Raw genomic sequence first — 11,164 nt, forward strand, 5'->3', positions numbered from 1 at the left:
CCTAAAAGTGTAATGCAGCCTTTAGTCAGTATTTGCTATAGGCCTACATTTTTTTTGGCCACTTTTTCAAAGTTTCCTGGGGGGCGGACCGACCCCTTAAAAAATTGAGGGGGTGGACCGTGGACGTGTCCCCCGTCCCCTGGGGATCGCCGCCCCTGGTAATACACATGAAAGTTCAACCCCCGTTCTATACCATACTTTCGTTTTGCAGCATCATTTGGGGAAACCGATGGGGCTGTCCCTCCATATAATATACTTCATAATAATCACAGGAATATATTACCACAACAACAAAATTGAATAGCGTATTGATGCACTCGGTTCGGCACGCAAATTCAATAAATACGCCAACGACATTGAAAAAGAAAGTCCAAAGTCTATCTCGTTATGATAGCTAGCTAACCGTGTGTTACATATCTGTCACTCCGTGTACGCTGCTTGTGTACTATACTGCTCTATTCATATTAAAAAATCTCAGGCCGACAACGATACGATCGAGACTTCTTCTGGAAAAAATAACACCATCGATACTCATCCTGGATAATATAATACCTTTGAGACTTATTCTGGACATGATTTTGTTGTTTGTTTACAAGATATGCACTTGTTGGTAAACACGTTTCAGTGAACTTTGAAGAAGCGCTACCGCTCGAGTAGCCAATATTGAGTATTCTCGTTTAGGGAGACGGTCTGGGAAAACCCACCTAACATATAGGGGATTTTCTTTTCACGTTGCCTTGTAGCCAGGAAAAACCTGTGAGTTGTGCATTGGTAGATTCAGAGGAATACAAATACGGAGAGGTCATAAAAGCAAGGAAGTGAACATCGCTTGGGTAAGTTATTTATTGTCTTCCTTTGACATTCACTACTAAGAAAACTATACCACTACTTCTACGAATACTGCTACTACTACTACTACTACTACTACTACTACTACTACTACTACTACTACTAGGCCTACTACTACTACTACTGCTACTACTGCTACTACTACTACTGATACTACTACTACTACTACTACTAATAATACTACTACTACTACTACTACTACTACTACTACTACCACCACCACCACCACCACCACCACCACTACAACAACAACAACTACTACTACTACGACTGCTACTACTACTACTACTACTACTACTACTGCTGCTACTACTACTACTACTACTACAACAACAACTACTACTACTAATACTACTACTGCTACTACTACTAATTTTGCTACTACTACTACTATACTACTATTACTACTACTACTACTACTACTACTTCCACTACTTTTGCTGCTGCCGCTATTACTACTACTATTTCTACTACTACTACCACTACTCCTAGAAGTGCTACTAATACTACTACTACTACTGCTGCTACTAATACTACTGCTACTACTTCATCTGCTGCTGCTACTACTATTACTACTACACTGCTCATGCCACTACTAATTTTTACCCAGTGAATGCAATATGCTATATAGAATACTATATGCTACATGATAAACCTTTTTTCTGATAGATTCCACACCGTTTCTTTCACAAAGTAATCGCGTGACCAGAACTCAACTTTATGTTTAAGTACGGTTAAAGGAAAATCCAAGCAACAAACTGCTATAACCACTGGCGTACTGGTGGGGGGGGGGGGGGGGGGGGCTTGGAAGGGCGCCAGCCCCCCAAATGAAATTGAACCATGACTTATTTTCACAAGTAATGTATAAATGTTCGTGATATCATATGATTTTCAACAAAATGCTATAGTTTCTCCATTATTTCTTGCAAACTGACCCATTCCCACTAATAGCCAGGAATAGAGCATATGTTTTTTATAGTCACTAAGGGCCTTATAGTGGCCACTAACAGTAACACTAATTCCTTTCCAGAAGCTACTGTACAAAGCACTGTCGGGAGATAACATGCTACCCACCACTCGGGCTGAGCATTCACAGATTTACGAACAAGCGTTCCATACTTACATCATGTAACACTGCACATATACCGTTAAGGGGCCCAGTGGGGGAATTGAATTCAGACAAGATTAAGAGTAGAGAACGGTACAACGAATCGTCTTCTTTCTCTAATAATTTAATGAAACGGCAAAGCTTCCGCGCTTCGCGCGGGAGGGGGGGGGGGGGGGGGGGGACTAATTTCAGACTACGATTAAAAGTCGAGAACGGTACAACGAATCGTCTTAATCTTTCTCTAATAATTAATGAAACGCGAAAATGATTTCAGACAAGGATTAAGAGTAATAATTAAATGAAACGACAAAGCTTCCGCGCTTGGTGTGGGAGGGGGAACCGAATTCAGACAAAGACACAATAAAACGATTCGTCTTCTTTCTCTAATAATTTAATGAAACTTGAAAGCTTCCGCGTTTCGCGCGGGATGGGCGAAAATTAATTCAGACAAGGACTGATAGTATTAATTTATTGAAACGTCGAAGCTTCCGCGCTTTGCGCGAAAGGGGGTGGGGGACAGAATTCAGACAAGGATAAAGAGTCGAGAACGGTTCAACGGTACAATGAAAATGAATGAATCGTCTTCTTTCTCTATAAATTTAATGAAACGTGAAAGCTTCCGCGCTTCGCGTGGAAGGAGGGAACTGAATTCAGACAAAGACACAATAAAAAGATTCGTCTTCTTTCTCTAATAATTTAATGAAACTTGAAAGCTTCCGCGTTTCGCGCGGGATGGGCGAAAATGAATTCAGACAAGGATTAATAGTATTTAATTTATTGAAACGTCAAAGCGAGTCGAGAACGGTCAACAGGACAATGAAAATGAATGATTCGTCTTCTTTCTCTAATAATTTAATGAAACTTGAAAACTTCCGCGTTTCGCGCAGGATGGGCGAAAGTGAATTCAGACAAGGGTTAAGAGTCGAGACCGGTACAATAAATCGTCTTCTTTCTCTAATAATTAAATGAAACGTCATAGCTTCCGTGCTTCGTGCGGGAGGGGCGAAACAAGAATTAAGAATCGAGAACGGTACAACGGATCGTCTTCTTTCTCTAATAGTTTAATGTAGTGTCAAGGCTTCCGCGCTTCGCGCGGGAGGGGGGAAACTGAATTCAGACAAGAACACGATACAACGAACCGTCTTCTTTCTCTAATAATTTAATGAAACGTGAAAGCTTCAGCGCTTCGCGCGGGATGAGCGAAATGAATTCAGACGAGGATTAAGAGTAATAATGTATTGAAACGTCAAAGCTTCCGCGCTTAGCGCGGGAGGGGGGGGGGGGGACTTAATTCAGACAAGGATGAAGAGTCGGGACCGGTACAATGAATCGTCTTCTCTCTCTAATAATTAAATTAAACGTCATAGCTTCCGCGCTTTGCGCGGGAGGGGCGAAACAAGCTTCGAGAGTCGAGGACAGTACAACGGATCGTCTTCTTTCTCTAATCATTTAATTAAGTGTCAAAGCTTTCGCGCTTCGCGCGAGAGGGGAAAACTGAAAAATAACTTAGTTCCTGGCCCCGGGTTTAAAGGGTTAAATTTGTAGACATTTGGACATAGGCATTTTTATATTTGTCGGTAATAATACTGGTGGCTCGTTTTGTCGGTAATCGGCGGCCTCTACACCCCCCCCCTCCCCCACTGAAAAAGATCTAGCGACGCCCCTGATAACGACACAGTTTATACACTCGAGATAATTTTTGCAAGTACTACTGGTGAAGTACCGGACCACCGTGTTTGTGCATTGTGCTGCATCAAAGCATAATTTATACGACGTCTCACGACGTGACAGATCACTTTTCTCTAACTTCTAACCAATCAGAGGGCCTCTTTTTTTTCCATGAAGTGCCGGTGGACATTAATGCGCCAAATGTGGTTCTCAAATTGCAAAAGATCCCTACTCTTGGAAGGGGTAGGAGAAAGCAATTTTACGTCATATTACTCCAGGAAGTGTCTGAAAATGCGTCTAATTTGGTTCTAAAATTGCAAATGCTTCTTACTCTGGGAGGGGGACAGAACCCCCTCCCAAACCCACCCCTTGCTTGGTCGCTCCGCTCCCTCGCCGTTAAAGCATCGTTCTGTTGCTTCATCGTTTTACATATACTTCACCCCCATGCCATTTTGTGCCCCCCCCCGTAAGAAATTCCTGGATCCGCCACTGATGCCCATACCCCTTGAGCTTCGGGGGCTTTGCCCCTAGACGCCACTTTGAGAAACGTAATTCAGCGGGGCCTACATGTTAGAGTGGGGTGATTAGGATTTTTTTTGTCAGCCCCCCCCCCCAAACGTTTTTGCTCATTACGCCACTGGCTATAATTAAAGAAAGCAGAAAAATAAGAGAAGCAGACTGATGAACTGGTGAAGTCAGACAATTAACAAGAACCTAATAATTTTTTCGAAAGACGAAATCACTACACGTGATCGGCACTGTTACTGTGACGTAGTGCCGGACTACTTTCCAATTTGTTCCAACATACAAAATGACTAAAATATATTTTTTTTCTCAAAATATATGACTCAGGAGGGCCTTTACTCTTTATCCCAGAAGAACCTCTACTAATATGCGATTCATAAAATATTTTGAGCACTTTTCCAAGGAAGAAGGCACCTACTACGAACCCCCCCCCCCCAGAAATTAATGATATCTGTATACAATCATGGCAAACGGGAGAGTTGTCCGTATAATGTACGCCACAGTCCACTGACCAAACTACCAATTTGATATTTGAGTACACACAGTGATCTCGTATTTCAAACATTCATAACACTCCTATTATTAGTCCAATGTATTTCAAACTTCCGTCATTCTGTTTCTATTACAAATAGTATTTTAATGAGCTTATTAAGACAGAGAGGGAGAGACAGAGAGAGAGAGAGAGAGAGAGAGAAAGAGGAGATAAACCGAAGATCCGTTTTTGAAAAACCAAGTAGAAAAGCGAACTTCACATGATTTTCTTTGTCAAAGAAATTATTTTTAAATCCATCTCCTTTTTTTTTAAACACTACCAGAAGATATGGCAGATTCAGGAGAACAGCCTAGTCATTTCACGTCTCTAAGATCAGATGATAGGCCCGTGACCCAAACCAATCCAACAAACCCTGCTTCAACAGGTAATAACACAATATACCATATATACCGATTGTAGAAGTATCATTTGATTTCAATAAATACTTAAACGTGATGAACAAAACTTAGAATATGTTTTATTACAGGTTGATGAAGAAATACTGATTAAAACCAAATTACATCTAATGAGACGACTAGTACTGCAAAATCGAAGAATATCAACGATTAGGCCAACAAAAAAAAATCATTTGGTTGTCCTCGATTGCTTTTCCGGAGTATGGGCGGGCGGCCAGATTTTTTTAATTTATTTTTTTAAAACTTTTAATTCCATTTTGGGGGGTCTTTTTTATATATTTTTAAAATAAATATTTTTTCATAAAAAACAAAACAAAACATTGAGATGTCAAGCATTTAAACAAACGAAGTCAATAAAACACTTTAATATGGTAAAAGACTAGTTTAATGTACAATGAATATCAAGACCAACACAGAAAGTATTTTTGGCTTTGAAATACAGCACCTTTTACATTCTCATTGTACTTGCGCCCTCTATATAGCTAACAATGCCCTAATCGGTGACCATTGGTCCCCCATGATCCTCTTTATCTTATGTTAACTGAGAGCTGATTTGATGAGATAACCATCTGTCCAGTGACCTTGCAGGGTGGTCTAATCCCTACTGTAAACTAGTACAGATGGGCTTTAAAATGAGTTAAAGAATGCTCAGAACCTGACTTAGAATGAACGGCATTTTGACATAGAAAAATAAAAATGGCAAGTTTAATAAATACAGAATTGCGTACTGAAAATACCAAATTGGCAACGGGACGGATTTTGATCCTTGCAAAATGCATAAAATGGTATGCTTGGCGTTTAAGATTGCTCCCCCAAAAAAAAAAAAAAAAAAAAAAATTACTAGCGGGCGGTCGAGGACAACCAAATAATTGTTTGGGGGCCTAATACAGACATATTAAAGCTTGGCGTCTTGCACGATATAAACAGAAGCCAAAATATGAGCAACGCGCGAAAAATAACGGGATATATATATATATATATGGTTGGCTTTATGTTTATTCTTGCGATTTTCTGTGATGATTGCAAGACGAAAAGCTTGATTTCGTTGTTATCATACAGTATCTATAACAACAAATTAATAAATAAAGGAAGTAATGCCAGGAATGCTACATCTCTTTTAGTTGTTTTGATTGTATATGACGTTCGATATAATTTATATGCATACAACTTTATTGCCGATGTGTTTTAACAAAAACGTTTTAAAAGAAAATTATGTATGATTATTACTTTGCAAAATACGAGCAATTTTAATTCAATTTTCCTTCCAGTCGTCTGTTTTTTCTGCCTCCATTCTCGTTCTCTTCATATAACCTCTCAACATCCCCTCCCCCCCCCCCTCTCTCTCTCTCTCTCTCTCCCTCCCCCCCCCCCCCCCCCCTCCTCTCTCTCTCTCTCTCTCTCTCCCTATCTCCCCCTCTCTATCTCTCATAAATATGACTCAGGAGGGTCCTTTTCTCATTATATTAGAGGACCTCTAATAATATGCGATTCATAATAGGTTTTGAACAGTGTCCAAAAGAAGAAGGCACTTATGAAGAAAGAACAAAGAGAAACTAATGATATCTTCACACACGACAAACGGGAGAGTTGTCCGTCTGTACGCTTTGCTTGAGATTTAATAATCCAGCATTGAGTAGATACAGAAAAGAAAACGCTGGAAGATGGAAAAGAGAAAATGAAATTAATGAGAGAGAGAGGGAGAGAGAGAGAGAGAGGGAGAGAAAGAGAGAGAGAGGGTAAACTGAAGATCTCTTTTTGAAGACCGAGTAGAGAAGCGTAGTTTCTTTTGTCAAATTATATTGATATCCATCTCCTTTTTGTTAACACTACCAGAAGATATGGCAGGTTCAGGAGAACATCCTAGGGGTTACCGTTCTCTAAGATCAGATGGAGGGCCTACCCAAACCAATCCAACAATTAAACCTGCTTTAAAAGGTAATACCACAATATACCCTATATACCGATTGAATAAATTAGTATAACTTGATTTCAATAAAAAACACTACCAGAAGATATGGCAGGTTCAGGAGAACAGATTATGCCTCTAAGATCAGATGGAGGGCCTACCCAAACCAATCCAACAATCCCACCTTTAACAGGTAATACCACAATGTACCCTTTATACCGATTGTAGAAATATTATTTGACTTCAATAAATACTTGAACATGATGAACGAACTTAGAATATGTTTTTATTACAGGTTATTGAAGAAATATAGATTGAAACCAAATTACATCTGAAGAGACGATAAGCACTACAAAATCGAAGAATATTAACAATTACACATTGTTATCAAACTTGTCGTCTTGCACGGTATGTAGCAGAAGCTGAATAATCAAGGCGAGCGAAAAATAACGGGATGTGGTTGGCTTTCTATTCATTCTTGCGATTAACTCTGATTGAGTGCAAGACGAAAAGCTTGATTTCGTTGCTATGCTCCAAATCATTATGTAAAAACAAATTAACAAGTTAAGGGAGTAATGCCAGGAATAATACAGCTCTTCCAATGGTTTCAGTGGTATACGACTTTCGGTGGACATGCATGAAAAATTGTTACGGATGTGTTTTAACGCGTGTCAAAAGAATTTATGTATGATTATTTCTTTACAACTTACGCGCAAGTTATTCTATTTTCCGTCACCATTCTATTTCTCTTCTTATAACCTCTCAACATCTCTCTCTCTCTCTCTCTCCATCTCCCTCCCCTCTCACTCTCTCTCTCTTTCTCCTTTTCTTTTTCTTTCTTTCTCTCTCTCTCTCTCTCTTTCTCCTTTTCTTTTTCTTTCTTTCTTTCTCTCTCTCTCTCTCTCTCGCTCTCTCTTCCTCTCTCTCTCTCTCTATCTTGACCACACAGTAGTTCGAACTGAGTTTACAGATATCGAATGTCTAGACCTAGCCAATCTGATCTGTCCAGATAACGACTTCCAGAGACTTGGCCATTACTTGGGATTTAATGCTCCTGCATTAAGTAGATACAGAAGAGAAAACACTGGAGGAGGTTGCCATGGTGTTTATAAGATGCTGATAGATTGGAAGAAGAGATTCTTGGATCATGAACAAAGGGAAAATTTAGCAAATGCATTGGTTAACGCTGGACTGAAATCTTTGTCTTTCCAGGTACGATATGGTAAGTTATCGCATTCCTATAAAGTTTGATAATTTGAAGTTTCATCATAGTTCATATAACCTGGAAAATGATAATTGATATTGAGATGGTCAGTAAGTTTGTTGTGGGTAGAGTTAGCATGAAAAAGTTATCGCTAATGCAAAGATAATGTCCGCAACATCCCCTGTCATCCTCTTATCTTTGATCAGTGAAAGAAATGGGTGAAATGGGCACAGTTGACTGTAATAATTCTTTGGTTCAGGATCTCCAACACAATCTCCTACATGTACGTTCTATAAACAGAATAAAGTTGCTAAATAGGCCATTTTCGTAATGTAACCAAAGTGCCTCGATACAAATTATTTCATTCACCATATACGAATAATAATATTGCAGTAGTCAGAATGTAAACTATGTTGCTAGGTAGGTCAAGCCATAACGTTTGTCCAACCTGGCAACAACTAATGTATGCAATTCGGATTCTGTCTATTGAAATACTATTAATCTTATCAGGTGAATGAAAGAATTTGTATTGAGGCACTTCACGTAGACTTATGCATTAAATTTGGTTACATTACGAAAATGGCCTATTATGTTGAGTTATAGAGGTAAACATGTTTGGGAAATCATTCCTTTTCCAACATTCAATGGTTTGGCAGTAAACAATGTAAGCTCTAATGACATGGACAAAATAATCATGAACATTTGGCAGAGTAGAGAGGAAAGGTGGGATTCGATTTTGTTTCCTTTCCTTGTTTGGAGGTCGGTGGATTCCAGTTGGAATTTTGTTTACCTTCGTGTTCCTACATAATTATTCCAAGAAGATGACATAGAATACTAAAAATGTATACAACAAGTATTAAAAGTGAACTGAATACAAAGTCCACTGATGTAACAACAAGCAGAATATATATTAATGATCCAACTATTTTAAGTTTTTACCAACTCTCCTATTTTTTATTTCTTTTCATATTGCAATAAATTTACGGAATGTTGTAGCAACAAGTTTGTTGTAGGTAATACAGGGATCTCGAAAGAGAGTCTTGCTGACCTTAAAAAGTGTTTTTGTGTTTCAAATATTTTGTGATAATTTCACGGGTTCCAATTTAAAATGAGTTTCATTTGGCATGTTTGGCAGAAAAGTATAAAATGCCATTTTCCTTATTCAAATTATCGTTTGTGACCCTCGATCAATTTCATCAGATGGCTTGTTATTTGTTCAGACTTTTCGCCTTTAGATGCCTTCATTATTAAGGTAAATCAGCAGGGAAAAAAGGATAATTAATGTTTCTAACTCTTCTTTTTCATCAATAAAGATAATTACGTTTATACTTTTAAATGTGTCTCTTTTTGATGTTGGTTCAAGGGCAAAAACTGGAAGTCGTAGCTGCCCCTCCGCCTTACCTTTCATCTCAATCTAGCTTGCCCAGCACATCGAACTTCAGTCAACCCATGTAAGTTATTAATGCTACGTTCCATTTTTATATATTTGTAAATAATTATATATGTATATCTTTCGGGTTTCGGTATGTTACTTCCGAATCTTTCTATGAATTAAAATATATTATACTTCAGATTGTATTTGTAGATCGATCGTTGTTAGAGCCGATTCATTTCGCCCGATCTACTCTGCCCAGATTATCTGTATGGAGACAGAAGGTTAATAATACTTTAACACCAAGCTAACGCCCTTCTGGCTCCAAATAGACGCCGGGTTGACGCCGAGTTTGCACCCCGGCTTCCCCGCTCAGTGTTATTTAGGGTACGGATAGGCGTGTTCCCTCCTTTTAAAAACACCCCTAAGTCCGGTGTGTAAAGTCAATTTTGTGTACTACGAACCGGACTTTGGTGCGTGAAAAGTACCCCTTTACCGGGCATTTTGGTAACACGCATGCGGTCATTCCGACCCCGGAGTGGGGGGGGGGGGGGGGGGGGGGGTGCACTAAAAGGGAAAATCCTCAAAAATGAACAAGACATTATAATGTCATTTGAAAGTCATTATTATGATCACCACCAATTCTAATTTATATAATTTATGTTGATATACAGAAATCCGCCGATGTCACTTAAGTCATATCCACCAACTAGCCGACCAGGACAAGGACCAGGACCAGCAGTTAATCTTGGACCAAACACGACACTACCTTGTTACACCGAACCGAGTCCTGGAAATGATGTCCAGGACATTGATTTGTTTAACCTGTCTCTGCACCTCAACTTAAATCCATATCGGAAACTAGGACTTTCACTTGGCTTTTCACTTGATCAGTTAGACGCTTTCAAATTCAAGAACTGTAATTCTATTCCTGATGCTGGGCTAGATATGCTGAGGAGTTTGAAATCACACGTGGGTCATATCCGGAAGGATGATTTCAAAACATTCCTCACAAATGAAGCGAATCTTCCAACTTTGGTACAGTTTTGCTAGATAATTCGTGATGAACATGATGGCTGTGAATATATCAAAACGCTTTATGATATACAGTGGATTTTGCGATGCACAATTTTATAACTATATGAATTAGAAAGAAAAAAAAATTGTACGCTAAATTTTTGTTTGAATATCATTAAAGATTAAAGGTACTATGTCCCAGTTTCAGGCCAAAAAAATGAAAAAAATTCCAACGGCATTTGATAGATAATACTAATTTAGAACTTCCCTAAAAAAAAAGGGGGGGGGGACTTGAAATTGTCTTTACTGGGAAAATAACGACTATTAGTTGTCAAATCGACTCAAGTGCTACCAAGTCAATAATTAATAGTCTAATTTTCAGACCATTGTACCGAATGGTCGTATACGTTTTGTGCTGCACAAGATTCAATCAGTTTAATTTTGGCCATTAGAAAAAGTGATTAATAATATTGATGTAGACAAATGCTAATGTACCCTTTACAGCTCATTTTATGTATGTTATTACCAAAGAAGAAAAAGCCAGTCAGTCACTCAATAGTGTCTGGC

At 38.8% G+C, this 11,164-nt stretch overlaps 1 long non-coding RNA gene across 1 annotated transcript; it reads left to right on the forward strand.

Annotated features, from left to right (window-relative positions):
* Window positions 1-443: 443 nt before the first annotated feature.
* LOC115920023 lies at window positions 444-8,221 on the forward strand. The gene is made up of 4 exons (XR_004062128.1): window positions 444-833; window positions 4,966-5,067; window positions 6,932-7,033; window positions 7,954-8,221. It is a non-coding gene; the product is annotated as an uncharacterized LOC115920023 (long non-coding RNA).
* Window positions 8,222-11,164: the final 2,943 nt, after the last annotated feature.

This window comes from Strongylocentrotus purpuratus, unplaced genomic scaffold (assembly GCF_000002235.5).
Source record: "Strongylocentrotus purpuratus isolate Spur 01 unplaced genomic scaffold, Spur_5.0 spur5_scaffold_7, whole genome shotgun sequence".
NCBI lineage: Eukaryota > Metazoa > Echinodermata > Echinoidea > Camarodonta > Strongylocentrotidae > Strongylocentrotus > Strongylocentrotus purpuratus.